General features: G+C 42.3%; 1 pseudogene; it reads right to left on the bottom strand.

Annotated features, from left to right (window-relative positions):
* Positions 1-1,247: 1,247 nt before the first annotated feature.
* The window catches only part of LOC142034074 (glycerol-3-phosphate acyltransferase 3-like), a 20,971-nt pseudogene continuing 2,855 nt past the window's right edge, over positions 1,248-19,363 (bottom strand).

Raw genomic sequence — 19,363 nt, 5'->3', positions numbered from 1 at the left:
ACTGATCCACCAAGAGAATTCACATACCTGTAGCAACTAAACCAAGGGATGATACACCAGGCCAGGCCACAGAAGGAGAGCTCAGTTCTATGCTACTTCTGTGCCATGCAGCCTCAGGGCAGTTATCACTTCTGTTAGCCCTTCCCCTGAATATTAGTTTTCTAGACTCTCCAGGATAGGCAGTGTTATATCTGCGCACATGTCTTTCTGCACGGTGTATCTGTGCTCACCACGACAGGTCCTCCATCTCTGCTGAGAACTCAGTCAACAGGCTGCTGTCATGTTGTTGTGGTTTAAACCTAGCCAGTAACAAAGCACCACGCAGCCGCTCGCTCACTCCTCATCCCTGGCCACAGTGGGATGAGGAGAAAATATAAAGAAAGGCTCGTGGGTCGAGACAAGGACTGGGAGGGATCACTCACCACTTATGGTCACGGGCAAGAGACAGGCTCAGCTTGGGGAAGAAACAAAATCAATTTAATTTACTACAAGTCAAATCAAAGCAAGGATATTAGGAAGTAAAAACAAAATCTTAAAACACCTTACCCCCACTTCTCCCTCCTTCCCAGGCTCAACTCTGCTCCTGGTTCTCTCTACCTCCTCTCCCCCCCGGCGGCACAGGGGAACAGGGGATGGGGGTTGGGGTCAGCTCCCCACACCTTGTCTCTGCTGCTCCTTCCTCCTCAGGAGGAGGACTCCTCACTCTTCCCCTGCTCCACCGTGGGGTCCCTCCCACAGCAGACAGTCCTTCACAAACTTCTCCAACATGGGTCCCTTCCACGGGCTGCAGTCCTTCAGGAACACACTGCTCCAGCACGGGCTTTCCCATGGAGTCACGGCCATCTTTGGGGGCATCCACCTGCTCCAGCATGGGGTCCTCCACGGGCTGCAGGTGGGCATCTGCTCCATCATTCACCTCCATGGGCTGGGGGGGACAGCCTGACATCTCACCATGGGCTGCAGAGGCATCCCCTCCTCTGGCGCACCTCCTCCCCCCCCCCCCCACTTCTTCACTGACCTTGGTATCTGCATAAGTGTTCCTCACATTCCAATCCTGCTACTCACTGCAGGTTCCCCTTCTTAAATCTGTTCTCCCAGAGGGGCTACCACTGTCACTGATGCGCTCAGCCTGGGCCAGAGGCGGGTCCAATTTGGAGCTGGGGAAGCTTCTAGCAGCTTCTCACAGGAGCCACCCCTGCAGTCCCCTCCCCCACTGCCACCCCCCCCAACCCAAAACACATGTAAACCTTGTTAACTGTCCTAACAGACTCATCTGTCTTAAAGCAACTTGGGCAAAATAACAACTATTTGTGTGTGCTTCATTAGTGACATTCAGATCATTAAAGAAGCGAGATTCTTCCATGTGTGAGCTACTTAACAGGACCGCAAATATTTTATACAAAGAAATACTATAGGTGACAGAAATATTGCCATCTTAGATTCTTTAAGTGCACTTGCTCTATTTATTTTTGGAGGGTGGGCTTGTCAAGAGGGCAAATCAGTAGCCTTCATATCAAGTGGTAACACAATCAGGTGGCTATCCAGAAATAATTGCAACAGAGGATAACAGAGGTCGTGTCATAGGTTTTCTTTAATTTGTGTAACGCATTCAAACAGACACAGGAAGGGATATAGCAAAATCAGAAGACACAACATAATTTAAAAATATGATATATTTTTCTATGACATTGTCCTTGGCTGTAACTAATTTATCCCAGCATCACATGCTCAGGCATCAGGGATGTGCTGCCCTGGACACTGTTCTGCTGTTTGTCAGTGGGACCCTGGAAAACTTCCTATGTTGCCGTCCCTGGTCTTCTGACATGGAGAGGAAAGTCAGCAACTGCCTCTTTCCCTCTGACATCCAACACTTCCTCTCCAACTTGCAATTTGGAAAATGTATTTTGGTGAACTGCTTAATGTCTGTTGACATCAGATCTATCTCTACAGCAACACAGTGACTGTGGCTCACAGGAAAACTGCTAGTCCAAGCCATTGACAGAGGCTAGGAGTACAGAATTGTCTTATTATGAGTTAAGAAGTTACCATTTAAGTCCTCAGGGTAACTCAAAGATTTAAAAAAACAGTGCTTTAATGAGCCTGAGTATTTTTATTGCAGATTCTTCTCACTCAACATCAGAGAGAATTTTACTAGCATATTGTAAATCTTCCTATTTATAAAATGATATCCTTATTTAATAAAAAATACTATCTCTTTATAGTTTCCCTGCTGTGTCATATGCAAAATATCTTACAGGGACAGAAGGAAAATATGTTGGGTTTAGTATAAAAAATAGCCCATTTTCTGGTGGGGATACATCATGGAAAAATGAGATAAAATAAATACTATCTAACAAACATTTCCATTTCCCACAGTTCCACTTTCTATTACTATCTGGCAATATTTATTCTGTTGCTCTTCCTTGAAAGACTCTTTGATCTTTTTCCTTTTCAGTCCCCCATCCCTGAAAGATACAGAAGAGAAACAGCCTTGAGCTCACTTCAGGGTCAAGGCAGAAAAACATTACAATATTTAGACTACATATTCAAAGCAGTTTTCACCCTAAATGGTGGCTTTTGCAATACAATGCTAAATGATCTGTACTGCCAAGACTTAGCACACAACAAAAGTAATGCCTTTCCTTTAATCCAGCATTTAACAGGCAAATAATTCATTTTCACCAAATAATACCTGCTGGCTAGATCCACCTGTCAGCTCCATTTCTCTTTTTATACTATATTAGTCTATTTATTCTAGTAGAACTGTCCAAGGAATAAAGTAGTATTTTCTGACTCAGAGTCAGTAAGGGTGATGGACTACAACCCAAGCAAAGCAGATCTGGAGGAAGTTTTAAAAGATTCCAGGTTAATGTCTCAGAATACAGAACACCTAAACATGCTTTAAACTCAACCTCAAAGGTGCTGCTTCTCACCAAGGAAGCACAGACATTCCTCCCTGAGCAGCAATGACAGCCTTGACTCTGTTGGCAAAGTGAACAGCATCTTCCTCTTCCTGAAAAAAATATATGAATGATTTGCTTTACAACTTAAACATTTTCTCGATGTCTCACTTAAAGACGTACTTTTTGTCAGACAGCAGGCACTTGGGTTTATGCCAGGCCTACAAGCCAAATGTGACCTGCAGAGCAGTTCCAGCTGGTCCTGGGGAATGCTGCCCCGTTTACCACCATTCAGTGCCAAAAAGAACTATGTGGGAGGCTCTGTGGTTTCTGGGGCAATCTCAGACAACATGCAGCATGAGGCCACAGGTCTGGCCAGAGCAGGGGATGCATCTGCTCCCAGTACTTCAGTATCAGTCTGAGGCTGGGAACACACTGACAGGATCACCTTGGAGGAGATGGGGTCCCTTGAGCAGGGTTGGGGCCTGGTGTATTTAGGATCAGTGAATTATTGTGAGTTCGAAGAAGACTGCCTGAACTGCAGAGGACTAAAGATACACACACTACAGCAGCTTCCCTGCCAAGACTAGGGCTGAGCAAAGACTGGGGTAGGCAGTACCAAACTGGGGCATTGCTGGAGCAAAGGCCTCAACCACTTTGCCAGCATCAGGTCAGTATCCAGGGGCAGTGGGCTGAGAGGTTGTGCCAAGTTGTGGGGTAAAGCTGCTGGGCAAAGGATTAGCTGGATATTCTGCAGGGCTGAGAAACAAGGAGGTGGGTGGAAGCTGTGCAGATGGAGGTAAAGGGGGGACACAGAAGGCAGAAGCACCCCGGTATGGAGTGAAGAGAAGGACTAAATCTATATATCCCTTCTGGAGTAAAAAAGGGAGGTCGGTGCCAGGCTGAGAGGCAGGAATCCTGCAGCATAAAACCACATTTTAACATCTCTTCTAGTCTCCGGGACCAGAGGAAAGCAAGGCAGCTGTACCCAAGTAAAGAAGCTGTTTGGGAACAACAGGGAACATCGTGCAGAAATGTCTGAACCTCTGCAAGTGTAGTTCTTACTTGAAGATAACTAACCCACATAAATCCATGCTCAATTAATTTTGAGGTTACAGTATTGCTTTCTGGCCTTTGTCCATAAAGTTGTCAATAAAGATTCACAAACGTAATGGCAACACGCCGTGCGCAGTAACGCAGACTTCCTCCCAGACAATGTTTTATGAGCATTTGCAAAACATGAAAGCACAAATAACTCTTTGACCATTGGTGGCAGGTACCACACATTACAGACAATAGCCCAGCTGGTCATCATGTTAAAAATATAGGTCATCGTGGAATACTTTGTGCTGTTCCAGAACACATCTCCAAAGCAGGGGTCATATGGGAAGACAAGAATAAGTGAAAGGGCATGATCTGCTACTTTAGTTTAAATCACGAAAGCTGCTCTTTTTTTGGCCACAAAGTCACAGTTCAACTTGTTAAATCAGGGTCAAATCTAATCACACCTCCTAAAAGCAGCAGTAAATTCAGAGTAAAGCTCCACATTTCAACATTTATTAGAAGTTTATAACAGTTAACCTTTACAATCAATGCAGGACCCCAAACTGTGACATCTCTACTATAATCAGATAGATCTACTCAAAATGTAAAGACTTGTCATCTACGGATGTGCTGACTACAAAGGTTTCCTTGAAAACGCTCAAACCAGTTTTAACTTCCGTAAGATCAGGCAACATTATAGTTCCAGAAAAAGTAACTAACATATCTAGAGCTAGGGTGACTTGGCAAAAGCTACTCAGAAAGCTTTGGCAGTGCCAAGAAAAGTGCCTTTATCCCCAGAGCACACAGGAGCCAGGACCCCTAGGACAGAAAGAGCTGGCAGGACTGAACACACAGTATAGCAATTGCCAACTGTGCTTTTCAGGTTGCTCCTAACCAGTTGTAAAAACACTCAGTGAAACACTGCCCATACTGTACTGAACTGCAAGACAGTGTGCACCACGAAAAGATTCCATTTTCTCAGGGCTTATTCAGTACCTTATTCACACAGAACAAACCCCTTTTTAAGGTTTACACATGAATAGCTTCTCTGACATGAGAAGCTTCTGCAAATAATCCTTCCACATTTGGAAAACTGCAGATACATTACCTTGATTGCTACTGGATGGATGGTCCCTCCTACCTCAAAGCTTCCCTTCTCAAACATCATTACTGATGTGTTGTTTATTCAGGTACCCGGCCAGAATTAAAACAGATGAAGAGTTTAATCCACTCTAAGAAAAGTATCACCAAATGGATCCTAAACTGTCTTAAGGAGACTTAAGTTGCTAAGGGAGAAAGTAAGCTATAGTTCTGAAACAATCCCAGAGCCTGTTCTCTCTTCCATTATGCTATATGCTAAAGCAAACAGACTGTCATAAAACTGTTGTAAAATATTAGAATCTGATTTTTAATATCTCACAAGAGCTAATTAATTCTACAGAGTAAAAACAAACACCTCACTTGTAAAGACTGGGTATAATAAACCGCACTCAGTGGCAAGAAGTGAGAAGAGCAATAAAATCAATATAGTTGTTTCCTACCTTCCAGGAAAATTAAAATGGGTAATTTGGCCTTATCTGCAATGTGTTCTCTAATTCTGTGGAGAGAAAATAAAACTTCAGTGTATACTTCATTTTCATAGAAGACTCATATTTGTATTTGGCCAAGAATCTAAACATCCATTATCTCTTACATAGGACAAGAAAAGCACTTGCCCAATTGCCCCTTGCCAGTCAGTAGCCTCAGCCAGGATATGTGCTAGTTTCAGGCCTTTATCTCAGAGGTTATCTCTTGCTAATTGCAAAAGTAGGTTTTCTACAAATCGGTATACAGTTTTATTTCACCATTTTAACCCAATTAACACAAAGCCAGAGAAAGTGGTACTTGAATCATGTAAAAATCACTTCCCATTTATCTTTGGCAGGTTCCAGCTATGAACACAGTCAAACTTTTGACTGAAGTATCTTCCATATTTCAAGTTTTCATGCCTTCTAGGTTCATAATATCATTTTTATATATATCTAATGATTCTCCACACCTAGTTAAGAGATAGGCCACTATTTCATTACATTTGCTGTATCACTTAAAAACAAATTTATTACCACTAAGCAGATTACTGACACACAAAATCTGTTGTTTCATGAGACACTTGTCTTTCCTACGATTCAAGAGCATGCAGTTCCTCTTCAGTCTGCATTAAAGAACAAAAACAAAACATCGGATACCAAAAAAAGGTAAGAATGATCCAGCATGGGGGGACCTTCTCCATTTTTCTAAGGACAAACTGTCATAGACACTTACTTAATGTTAGCTGCATTGCACCCTATTTCATGAAGATTTAGGATGACTAAGAGCAGTCTCTGTAAACACCTGAGAATATAAGAACTGCCATACTGAGTCAATCCTGTTCATGTCCCTAAAGTCCAACATGCTGCCTCTGCCAGGAATCAATACTGCAGGCCTGGAGAGCACTATAGGCATTAAGCAAATGGGACACTTCTCCAGGACGCTCTTTCAGCTTCTAGCAGCTAGGTGGTACCTTAGTAATTTTTTTTTTTTTCCCTACTATCAGCGTCCCTTTATCCTGTACTCACAACAGATACAACCAGCTTCGATGCTTGGTGCTGATGAAAACTGTACCAGGGGAAGGCATGATCTGGGAAGCAGATGTGCTGACAGAACTCCGATTTCTGTCCTGACATCCCTGAATCATCAGCCTCAAAACTAAATGAACAGGCTCCTGCCTGTGGCAGGCAGGGTGATTGTGGCAATGCGGAAGTTCCCAGAGGTTACAGGGCAAATGATCAAAAGTTCAGTAGATGATTGCTACACCCTGCACCTTCATTGATGGAGCAGTTCCAAACCTTACACTGATGACAACCTACAGCTGCCCACCAGAGATGCAGAGTGAGAACAGTCTCAACCCACACTTGGACCTCACAATTACTAGACCTGAAGGACAATTAAGCAAACACCTCACTACCTTACTTCTTCCTCACCAGATGACGGTCTTTCATTTCTGAGCATTCAAAAAAAACATGCTGACTGGTTTGCATGCAAGATTTTTGAATAAGCCCCAAAAGCCCTCCGTGTGCTTGGCCAACCTGCAAGCCCAAAAGAAACTGGTTACTATGCAAACAGACACCCACACTTAAATGATAAGATTCTTGTCCTGGTTTCAGCTGGGATAGAGTTAACTGTCTTCCTAATAGCTGGTACAGTGCTGTGTTTTGAGTTCAGTATGCAAAGAATGTTGATAACACTGATGTTTTCAGTTGTTGCTAAGTAGTGTTTAGACTAAAGTCAAGGATTTTTCAGTTTCTCATGCCCAGCCAGCGAGAAAGCTGGAGGGGCACAAGAAGCTGGCACAGGACACAGCCAGGGCACCTGACCCAAACTGGCCAATGGGGTATTCCATACCATGGGACATTCCATCTAGTTTAGGAACTGGGGAGTGGGGTGGGGAATTGCTGCTCGGGGACTAGCTGGGTGTTGGTCGGCGGGTGATGAGCAATTGCACGGCACATCATTTGTACATTCCAATCCTTTTATTATTGCTGTTGTCATTTTATTAGTGTTATCATTATTAGTTTCTTCTTTTCTGTTCTATTAAACCATTCTTATCTCAACCCACGGGTTTTGCTTCTTTTTCCGATTTTCTCCCCATCCCACTGGGTGGGGGGGTAGTGAGTGAGCAGCTGTGTGGTGCTTAGTTGCTGGCTGGGGTTAAACCACAACAATTCTGAAGACAGACACATCTGTTTCTAAGCTCATTCACAAATTATACCAATCCTCTTGATCAAAAGTGTGCCTGTGTCTATTATTTTGCAGTCCTAAACACGAGTTTGAATGCTATCAAATCCCACTTTTTCTACCAGTAAGTTTATCCTCTTACCCAACACTACATCTACGGACATCTCAACATTACCAATATTTACCAACTCTCTTGTTCATACCAAGGAATAGCATCCATCACTGGCCAGGATTAGAACATCTAATGGAGATGCATGGTTGGCTACACAGATGCCTCCTTCCTGCGGTCTGTTTTCCCTGCAGTGACAACCATAAAAGTAATTACTTAATGTTTATCCTCCAGACTACAGGCCCCAACAGGTCACCCATCCAGTGAACATACATCCACAACTGAGACTTTCAGTGACAAAAGCATTTCAGGCACACAGCTCATCTGCAGATCTGCAGAAAGTAGAACACCACAAAACATTTTAAAATACTAATATTACTATGACACAAGTTAAAACTTCTCGCAGTATATTACAGCAGGTAAGTCATCTTTCCTCATACTTTCAAGAGTCCCTTCACATTTCAGTAGTTTTGGCATTTCACGAAAACCAATTTCCTTCCAGCTGAGAATACAAGACTTGCCTGGAGTAGACATTTTAGCTGCAGACATTACCATTCATAGAGGTATATATCAAAGACTACTTGGACACTAAAACTCTAAAAGCAAAGACGCTACAGCATGATTTTGCTTGTTTTCTAAAGCACACACACACACAAAAATTCAGAAACCTCCATTACATAAATTTCCACCAGTAAGCAAGCAAGATATTACAAAAACTTACTGAAATACCGTCCATAACCTACTTTAGGAGAGATTGTGAAGAACTAGTTACCGAACAAATTGGCTAATAGAACAGTTGAACATTTTATGGTGATGTTCTTGCATACGATTATCAGACATTCATAGCAAACATTGAGAAAAATATCTAAATGTATATTTAATCAAGAACACAGTACTACTCCACCTTCGCATACACTGCCAATACACAACAGAAAACACAGTAGGGCATGCCAACATCTTGACAGAGTCTAGATGATCTAAACAGCCTCTTGGATCAAATTGCACCATCATAGTCTCTGTGCAGTAATGGAATAAGAATCTTGCTCTGAAACTTGAGACATTGAATACTGTAAGAAATCAACACCAAACCAATGAGAGCAGGGTAGCACCACTCACCTGTTGTGGAAATGAACAAGACCACACAGACATCGGACACCTAATTTGGCACATATCATCTGAACCTGGTTGCTCAGCCAGCATTTAACTCTAAAATAAATGGAGCCATAGATACATTTCCAGTTCTGAGTAGTCACTCATAGAACAATGTAATGTCAACTCTCGACATTACTCCCAATAGCTGTTATTACAAAGACCATACTAAGAAGATTCAATTGCACTAACAATGCCATGCAGGAGGAGCTTATTGGGTACCAAAGATATTCTTGGTGCATTCTTCTACTGTAACCTATTCTAAACCCACCAGATTCAAAGCAGAGAAGGTAATAGGGTTTTGTTTTATAGATTTTCTCTGGAAGCAGCTGCTATTGACTCATTCATTAATATTAATTAAATATAAATTTTTTTGCTGGTGAATCATGTTTGAGGCTTTTTTGCACTGACAGGACATAACTATCTCACAGTATTAACACGGAATTGCTCAGGATACATGATTTACTTGCCCTATTTTGACTCAAGTAGAGCACGCTCTTTATTTTCCACTCTAAGACATGCTTCCATCAGTATCTATCATCTGGCTTACCTTGCATGTCCACTTTCAGATGCCATTGCCATACTCTTTCATAGTGCTCTATGAGTTTACAGTAGAGAAAAAAAAAATCACCCCCTGATAGTTCACATTAATCCTCCAGTCTCAAGCAGATTTATATTCCAACCCACTAATTCAAATCCTTAAAGAAATAAAAAGGAAATGGAAAGAGCCTTCAGCAAACTCCTACCTGCCATTTGGAAACTGTCCTACTACTGTAGTGGCCAAGACCAGCAAGAGGATGCTGAAAACAGCCAAGCAGACACTACAAAGTAAAATAATCTTAATTAAATGCTAAAAAGCAAAACTGGAAGAGCAAGCAAGAAAATCTTTCATTTAACCCTTTGATCGATTTCACAATGCTTCCCTCTACAATTAATAGCATCTAATTAGCAATACAAACCAGTTAAGGCCAACAGGATAATATGAGCATGTTTTTACTCAATCAGTCCTGCACTGAGTACAAAACCTTGTGCTGCCTGGAGCCTATCTTCCAAAAAGCACCATGCCTTGATCTGAAGCTATCACATGGTAAAGAAGCCACCATGTTCAAAGAGGATGGCAAGTAGTGGCTAGGGTTCTTCAATTCAGGTGAGATTTCTCAGTGCCAAAAGGGACCCATCATTTAATTTTTAAAAATGTATCCAGAAATTTCAGTATGTATTTCCACCCCAAGCAGTAAGCTACTATATAATCATGAGAATTAAACATCATTGGTTACTAATGGCTGAGCAAAACCAATATTGAAGCCATTTCTACATAAACGTTGTCTTCTTAAGCTGCATATCTAAGTTTACACATAGGCATATGTGCTCTCCTATGTGACTGACTGGTATGAAATCCTTCTATGCACTGCAGCTGTGTTTTGAATATACGGTACTCCCATCAAAGGAATAAGAAATTTTAAAAGCTCCTGCTCTTTACAAAAACACATAAATATTTGTAACTGTTTGGTCAATATGATAAAAGGCTGGTTTTGCTTAAAAGAAAAGTTTAAGAGTCTGAAAATTTAATACATTCCAAGTGGATGTCTCTTTTTTACATCCAGCCCTGTGCTCCCAGAACATTGGCTCTGCTTCAGATCCCAAGTGTTCAGCATACAGTCTCTCTGTCTCTTATTCAGACAGGCAGAGCCTGATCCTTTCAGTTGAAACAATTGTTACTTTATGTAACAAAAAGATCTGCAGATCATTTCTATAAATTTTTGCTGGATTTTACAAACAACTTAATTACTAATAAAACATATGGAACATGAGAAATGTACATCTTCAGCACCTCTTTTTTTTCCTTTTGGGGATATTTGAGTTTTAATGGCATCTTGTTGTGAGAAACTGAAGGACTAAATGTCTCAAACACTGTGGTGGGGCAAGTTCTACTTAACAATGAACTCAGTCTAGCAAGGAACCACAGGTGAAAAGAAGCCCACCAGCGCTCATCAGCAACAGGAGGGGGAGGGCGTGCTGGAGGGTGCACAGCTCCCTGTTCTGTTCTGCTGTTCTAATATGCTGAACAGGGCAGCTCACCATGTATGGCTAAAGATCATGTCTGCAGGGAAGGGGAAGCTACTCCCCAAGCCCATGGCCCAAAGGCTACCTAATTAGCCTAATGAGTTCGAGTGCCTGCCCAAAGGAAGGGCAAGGATGATAAAAGGACACAAACTGAAGCCCCTTGGGCGCAAGCCCACTGGAACCAGACCCCTTGGCTGACTGAACCAATGCTAGATCCAGAACTGGTGACATCTTTCTCTTTTTTCTCTCTCTCTTTCCCTTTTCCATAATCCCTGCACCTCATCCCTTTAGACATAAACTGTTGACCAAGTCTGGGACTAGGAGTGGATTCAGCCGCCTCTAGGCTCCTCACTGAGAAGGAGTCTAGAAATCAAGGGGGTCCACTCTGAACCTTGTGACTCAATGGGAGGGCTCTCCTTATTGTCTTCCCTGAACTGATCCCCAAATAAGCAAGCCCTGTAGTATATGTTTGGTGATGTATGGTTAGCACATGTTGCACTGTTTACTGATATAGTTTCATGCTAGTTTTTGTTGTGAGCATACCAATTTTGGTGGTGAGCATGCCAATTCTTGTGAGCAAATAAAAATTGAGTTTTGTGAATTAAAGGATCCCTGGTGTCATTTCAGCTTAATCCTGACCTGGGAATCGGCAAACCTGAGTCATCATCCTGAGAAATTGGGACATGACACTTGTAAAACAAAGTCATGCCAAGTTCTCCTTTCTGTACTAGTCAATAGCATATTATTTCACATCTTTTCTAAAAAGTAATATGAAAACTGATCCCAGCAAATTATGTCTGGCTCACTGAAAAGGCATCAGTAGACAATACCAAATTAGGATCCCAATGACCCTCACAACGCTCAGTTGCCAGCTGACATGGTGCAAGTTGGCATTGGTTCTGCTGAGGAGAATTCCAACACCAGTTCCTCAGAGGAGAACCGTTGGGTGACTTCATCTTCTGCAACTACCTCACATCCCTTCTTGGAGAAGTACATAACATCAGCAAGGTTGAAGCGTCCTCAGCACTGGTCAGCAATGTCCTCTTCCATGGAGGTTTCCTCTCTCTGGATGATCCCTGCATGAGGAAATGAGTCTTCCTTCCACACAGTGGAATGGACAATATGGATTCCAAAAAGAGTAAAATACACATGCTTTTTAGAAATAGCTCTCCTCCTACTCCAAGCACCATAATTACATTGTTATGCCTCATTTACATACTGGCATTTAGTTCCACAAGCTATTTCTCTAACCCTTTGCCATATAACACCACTAAATTGTTGAAGAAAGGAGAAAAGCATTCAGAGTAAGTTGCAAATAAAACCTTGAGCACAACACCTCCTTCATTGTCATTTACCAAACAACATACGTACACGCACCTAGAAATGTCAACAGTGCACTGCCAAGATTGCAGATCCCTCCTGGTGCCTTGACTCAAATTGAGGCAGTGTTTGTATAGTTGTTGTTCTTGCTGCTGTTGATTAGTTTTACTTTTTCCCAGCTGTAATGAACACCTTCCTCTGGTATTTTTTCTCAGACCCTTCTCCCTTCCCCCAACTCTTCTCATTTAAGGGTCACTTCACTACCAAGAAACTTCAAAGTGTCTAGATTTTTCCCTGAGATATACATAGCATAACACAGAAGCATTGTGCAGGAAGAATGACAACACATTCATGCTCCCTACCTGTAAAATTACACCTCATAGGATGGCCACACAGCAAGTCTCAGTGATGTCTGCTGAAGTCACTCTGAGACCAGATTCTAGTCTCAGAGTAATAGTGCTGTGTCACTTTCATTCAGAGATCTTACCAGTGGAGATTAAATTTTCAAGTGCCAGCACCTTCCGTGTTTTTACTCCCTCCTCAATCTGCAGGGTTGCCCACTGTTCCCAAAACAAGAAAAGTAGATGTTGATGGTTTTCATTTTGTCATTTCCAGGCATTCTGTAATCATCTTAGGTGAACTGTCTGAGCCTCTTTTATTGAAGCTAGGTCTTAGATTTTAATTTTTCAAATTCAGCCTGAATGCTGTCCCACATGCCTGTTTCATTTGTTACACAGATTACCTTTTGCCATTGTCAGGAAAAATAGTTTGGCTCAAACTTCTTTTCAGGACACAGGCAGTTGTTTTTTTCCTGGGGCTTTTTGTTGCTTTGTTTGTTTCTTTGTTTGCTTGTTTGTTTTTTCAAACCTTGAATCTCACTTTTGTAAAAAGGTTTGTTTTGTTTCTAAAAAGCAAGTATCTAAATTCCTTGAATTTAGAAGCAGCAAAGGGTATGAATTCCTTCCATGCATAGATTACATCTTGCCCATTTGTTCCAGTCACTGTTCACACTGCTAAAACACTTCAGTGAAGTCAGGAGATCAAAATTACTTATCTCATCATATGCCACCATTACTCATTACTTCGTAATAGATCTGGAAACTTGGGCTTTATCCTAAAACACCTAGAGCTCCCAGCAAATTCAGGAAGGGCTACAGATATGCTTTCTTTGAAAACACAACTTTGAAAAAAATACCTTTTGACTTTAAAGTCCTTGATTTCAGTCTCTACTCTTATTTTTCTCAAATTGACAAAACATGGAGGAAAATAAAACATGTTTTCTCTCTGCCTCCCAATTTGCGTAGTCATTTAAAGCTCTAAGAAGCAAATATAAACTGTTCTCAGGTGAAAATTTTTCTATTAATTTTGCTAGTCTACATAACAGACTAAATCAAATGCAACACAATGGAGAATCCAATCATAGTGCTCAAGGTTGGATTTTTGGTGAAACATCAACCAGTTTGGTACTTCCTAGAGCGCTGATGTTCCTGCAACATAGTCAGTATTGTGCTAATACATGACTAAGCATCTGCTCTTAGTGTTTCCAGCATAGCTATCTGGTAAGGCATCCTATTTCACCATTCAGGCTAGCAACAGGAACCAAGGATGGTCTTTGTGCGTTATCCTGTTAGCAAGATCTCAGGTAGATAATATCACGGCTAGAAACAAGTCAACACTTCAGTAGGCTATCAATGTCACGTTGTTCACTTTTTTGAACATAGGGCACATAAGCCTGCTTTAAAGCTAACTGTATTCCAAGCAGCAATTTCAGCCATATTTTGGTGATAGAGCCCCAGGACTCCCAGAAGAGGCCCAGCAATTGCATGCACAAGCTTTAATCCAGAATTTCCCAGCCCTACCCTTACTTCTGAAGAGCCAAGTGAGCCACAGCTCAAGCAAAGGGAACCTAACATTCCTTCCATCCTCTATCCCTCCCATTTCCCGCCAAGACAGCTCTTAGTTACTCTTTTGGCACAATGAGAAGCATTTGAACAATACTTCAAAGAAAACAGCTGAAATTAATCGTAAGATGAAAACAGAGGAAATTCCTTTTTTGCCCACAGGACAGTTAGGGAACAACTTTCAACTAAAGAACAAAACAAGCCAGCCCAAACTTCAGTACCTGGAGCTGTACTCTTCCTGTTATTAGCTGCCGTGGCAATAGGGAACTAGACATAAAGGCTATATCTGATTGCATTAACTTAATTACTTCTTTTTTGATAAATTAATCCTCCACTTTGTGAACACAAAATTGTCATGCTCATAACCTGTTATGAAAACTGTGGAAAGAAAAACATTTAACGTGCTTTTCAAAAGAGAAGTACCTTCCTACATTAAGCGCCCACTGAGAGGGTCAAATGTCCTTCAAAGTTGGGAAATGCACAGGGGGAAAAAAAATTCAATAATTGTTTTAATGTCTGCCAACTACAGCAGCAAAGCTGTCCAAAGACCTCCTCAGGTTTGTGTCTGATATGAGAGAGCCTGATGAAATCAATTCCACATACAAGTGCCACGAGCCTCTTAGGGTACCAATAAGAATTTAATTAGCATACCACTGGCTGATAAAAAAAAAAAAAAAGTATCACATATAAAAGCCAATATTACATATAGCCACTGCAGGCAGTGTTCACTGCAAATGTGTCAATGTGGCTTCAAGACTAAATCAACGAGAGAATATGGCAAGAGACCAGGAGGCAATTGCTTCTGCACCAGGGACCAACTGGTTGAGAAAAGTTTTGATATGTTCGGATTTTCTTTCATGGGGTGGGCAACCAGCCTTCTCCAATCTTTAATAATGCTTGTAGTTATGATTACTGTAATCTATATTGCAATAAGTTCTATCAAACGCTTGGTAGTGAAGCCTGTACTAACAATTAAGTATACTCCCTTAAAACTGTCCATACACTGAATATTCCTGTGTTCGATATTCCACTTCAATTCTAGACCAGAAGGGAATGATGACCCACAATGAGCGTCAAACTCACCAAGCTGCACTCCCTCTTAACTTTGGAGGCAAGAGGTGACTGTACCACCACTCCAAAGAAACCAGTCAAATCACGACTGTGGTCACAGGGTGGATTGTGGCTGTACGTTCCCCTCCCCCCCTCCTTCCTGCCAGCAGGAAACAAAACTTCTCCAGGAAGGGAGAAGGGGAAGGAAACCCTGGAGGCTGCAGGTTGAAATTTGAACTGGTCAATCGAGATGCACCAGGTACACCGAGGTGACCCTCCTGGCCAATAGGATTAAATGACCACAGGTCAGATTCGACAGGGCTATAAACGGGGTCCCGCTGGAGGACATGTGGGAATCAGTCCTCCTCGGAGCAGCGGGTCTGCAGTCGGGGACTCCCCCTCGGGTCGGGGCACCACCCGAGGTAACTCCTCCAGGGAGAGAGCCCTCAGCTTTTAGGGGAGTGATATGTGCGTTTTGAGCCATCACTTTAAATCTTGGGGATTCTTAAGTCGGCCGTGTAGTATTAATTCTCTTTACATCATCGAGCCTGTGGTTTTAGAAAATGTTACCGGACTTCTAACTAACTTTTGCTGAAGAATAAATCTGAGTTTTAACTCCTGTTGGATTTGGTTAGTCGTGCATCCGTAATATTCATGTGATATCATGACATGCTTATTGTGTCATGAGTCAAGTAGCTTTTGTATCTTCAGATTTACTGCTGAATGCCATCCCTCAGGTCTTTGTAACTATATCGCATCTTCTTCAGCAATCTAACTTTTCTTTTGCACCTTCTTTTCATTATTTACCTGCTTTACCTTCTCTCCCCTTGCTCTTTCTGAGCCTTCTGTGCCTTCTACAAAGCCTTGTTGGTTTGTTTTTTAATTGTTTCTGCTTTCCCATTACTCTTTCTTTCAATGGCAACCTCAAGCTCCCTCACTCTCTTATTACGCCGCTGCTGCCAGGCACACCATTACCCACTATTTCTCACCTGCCTCACCAAAAAGGCTCTTGCTCTAGGCTTCTCCAGGAACAATGTTTCATTGTTTGTAAAACAGCTTTGCTCACCCATTTCTATTTAACTGCTGTTCCTTACGTTCTCATTTCTGGTCTCTTCCTTGAGTGGCTTGCCCTGCTAATACACATTCCCTAAGGTGGCATATGGTAGGCAGCTGGATGAGCAGGCATTGATCCTCTGGCACAATGCAGCACATGTCTGAACAGTTACCTTCAGCCTTGGCACAGGGGATTGGCATGCATGTCATCTGGGTGCTAAAAACTTTGTGGGCGGGAGGGCAGAGGTAGTTTCTGGGACCTAATTTGAGGCAGGAAAGGTGGGCCAAATGAAGTATTGATAACACACCAGGAAGTAACAGGAAGGTGTGGTGACTCTTTTAATAGGATGCCACAGCAATAAGCCTAGGCACATAGAAGAGGAATCATTTCTTAAAAGGAGAGAGGGAAAGACAGACTTCCCTACCCCAGGGGGACTAAGAAGAGGTTTCCTCTCCTGAATGAGGGAGAATTGTTTTCCATCCTGCAAGACCTTGTCATTTGCACTGCCTGTCTAACCCTTACAAAGTCATATTGCCTGCCACTCTAGGAGCACAGGCAGACACTGTAATTCTTCCCTGCCACCTTCTAAAAAAACAGAGAGCGAGTGAACTCCTCCATCATGCTGAATGATGGGACTGCAGCCCTTCATCAGCTATAATTTTCCCTGGCAAACTACTCAGTCCGAGATATCTGACATTTTCTGGAGGCTGCTGACAGCTATCACAGGCATATGCCAAAAAAAGCAGAACAGGTTTGGAGGGGGAACAAATAAAACAGAGAGGCTCTGGGAGTCTATTGCTTTTCTCCCAACATGTCACATTTGCCACACAGCAAAAGACAATTACTATATGCATTCCACCCAGTTTTCTCCTGGACATGCAGCACTACAACAACCCACTGTGGTAAAAGCATCACCTTGAATTCATGGACCAGCCTGGAGCTCCAGCCCCTTGTAGGGCTGTGAAAGGTGAGGCCATAGGGATGGCATTCCCACATAAAGTGAAAGAAGAGGAAGAGTTGCTAGTAGCCCCCCTATTGAGGTGGTCAAACTATCTAGCCTAAAGGCACTACAAGATACATATGGCCAGGTCTCTTCTTATCTTTATTCTCTGCTTTATCCACTTTGTACCTCCTGAAATGATGCAAAACATTTCAGTGTTCTTACCATTCCACTGCAAACCTTTAACATCACATGGTTGAAAGGTAAAAAAAACAAACCACAAACCAAACACCAAAACACCCAAATGATGAAGTACCCTACATGTCAGGAAAAGTTGCAAGACACTTAATGTGCAAAACTCTCTCTTCATTTGGAAGAATGAAATCCAACTTAGAAGAAAGGCATGCTGGTGACACACAAGGAATTCAAAGGCTAAGCTCTCTTTAATGTAACAAATCTCAAATTGACACCTGCAAGCATAAGAAGTTCACTTGAAACAATGAAGATATTCCTGGTCTCCTAGGGAAATGAGAAGGAGATGGAGTGACTGTCAGCTGCCTACTCCTGGCTCTCGATCCTTATGGTCATTCTACTAATTTCTTATTATTAGGTAATGTTTTGCAATTGCCTGAGGGAACTGGGATTATAACCTATTTGTTTTTTCACAGCAAGGAGAAGCAAGCAGAGCACTGACTTCTGCCTACCTGTAGCACCTTATATGGGAGGATTAAATCCGGTATAAACAGCCTTTTCCTGCACAGGAGTGGCTACACAGCAGTCATCTTTCAAGCAGGTGCATATACACCGTGAACAGATAAAAACTGCAATAGCACATAACAGCTTTCAAAGAGCACCACTGTGGTTTTGCCCTCCCTTTGATATATTACCTACCATGGACATAGACTAGAAAGAACAATTTGTATGGCTTCTAAAGAGAAGGATTCATGCAGAAATTTTGGGAATCACTCTTTCCAGGTATGCCTCTGTTGTGGTTTAACCCCAGCCAGCAACTAAGCACCACACAGCTGCTCACTCACTACCCCCCCACCCAGTGGGATGGGGAGAAAATCGGGAAAAGAAGTAAAACCCGTGGGTTGAGATAAGAACGGTTTAATAGAACAGAAAAGAAGAAACTAATAATGATAACACTAATAAAATGACAACAGCAATAATAAAAGGATTGGAATGTACAAATGATGCACAGTGCAATTGCTCAGCACACGCCGACCAACACCCAGCTAGTCCCCGAGCGGCAATTCCCCACCCCCACTTCCCAGTTCCTATACTAAATGGGATGTCCCATGGTATGGAATACCCTGTTGGCCAGTTTGGGTCAGGTGCCCTGGCTCTGTCCTGTGCCAACTTCTTGTGCCCCTCCAGCCTTCTCGCTGGCTGGGCATGAGAAGCTGAAAAATCCTTGACTTTAGTCCAAACACTACTTAGCAACAACTGAAAACATCAGTGTTATCAACATTCTTTGCATACTGAACTCAAAACACAGCACTGTACCAGCTATTAGGAAGACAGTTAACTCTATCCCAGCTGAAACCAGGACAGTCTCCTTCCTGTCCAATACTAACTATTCCAGTGACTCCAAAAGATACCTAGAGGGATGTCATAGAGGAGAGTTTGCAGCCAATACCGGCCTGCCTTTCTTGTAACTTCTTTCTTATCAGACTACCAGAACATCATATGTCCCTAGCAGATACTGTTCCAAAAGAGCACTGACACATCAACTTCAGCCTGGTGCTGCTTCAGATGTTGAATACATTCCGTCCAAGTTAACAAAGAGTTATTTCTACCTGAGGCAAATGACAGGAGGCTCCATGACTATCAATCATGGTCAATCTTCTATCAGTTGATCTTTTTTTTTACAACAAATATACAGGGTACATTGTTTACCTGTTTTGAGCTGCAACATGATCAAAAGCTGCTTACATCTAGAAGTACACCCTAGCATTGTCATTAGGCACATGAAGGTGCTACTATTGCTAGAATTGTTCCTCTGACTCCAACTGTAGGGCTCCTTGGTATTTCTATGCAAGTTTTGCCATGCTACAAAGACAGCAAAACAGACTG

The sequence above is a fragment of the Buteo buteo genome, chromosome 1 (genome assembly GCF_964188355.1).
Source record: "Buteo buteo chromosome 1, bButBut1.hap1.1, whole genome shotgun sequence".
NCBI classification, from domain to species: domain Eukaryota; kingdom Metazoa; phylum Chordata; class Aves; order Accipitriformes; family Accipitridae; genus Buteo; species Buteo buteo.
This window is presented reverse-complemented; position numbering and strand designations above follow the sequence as displayed.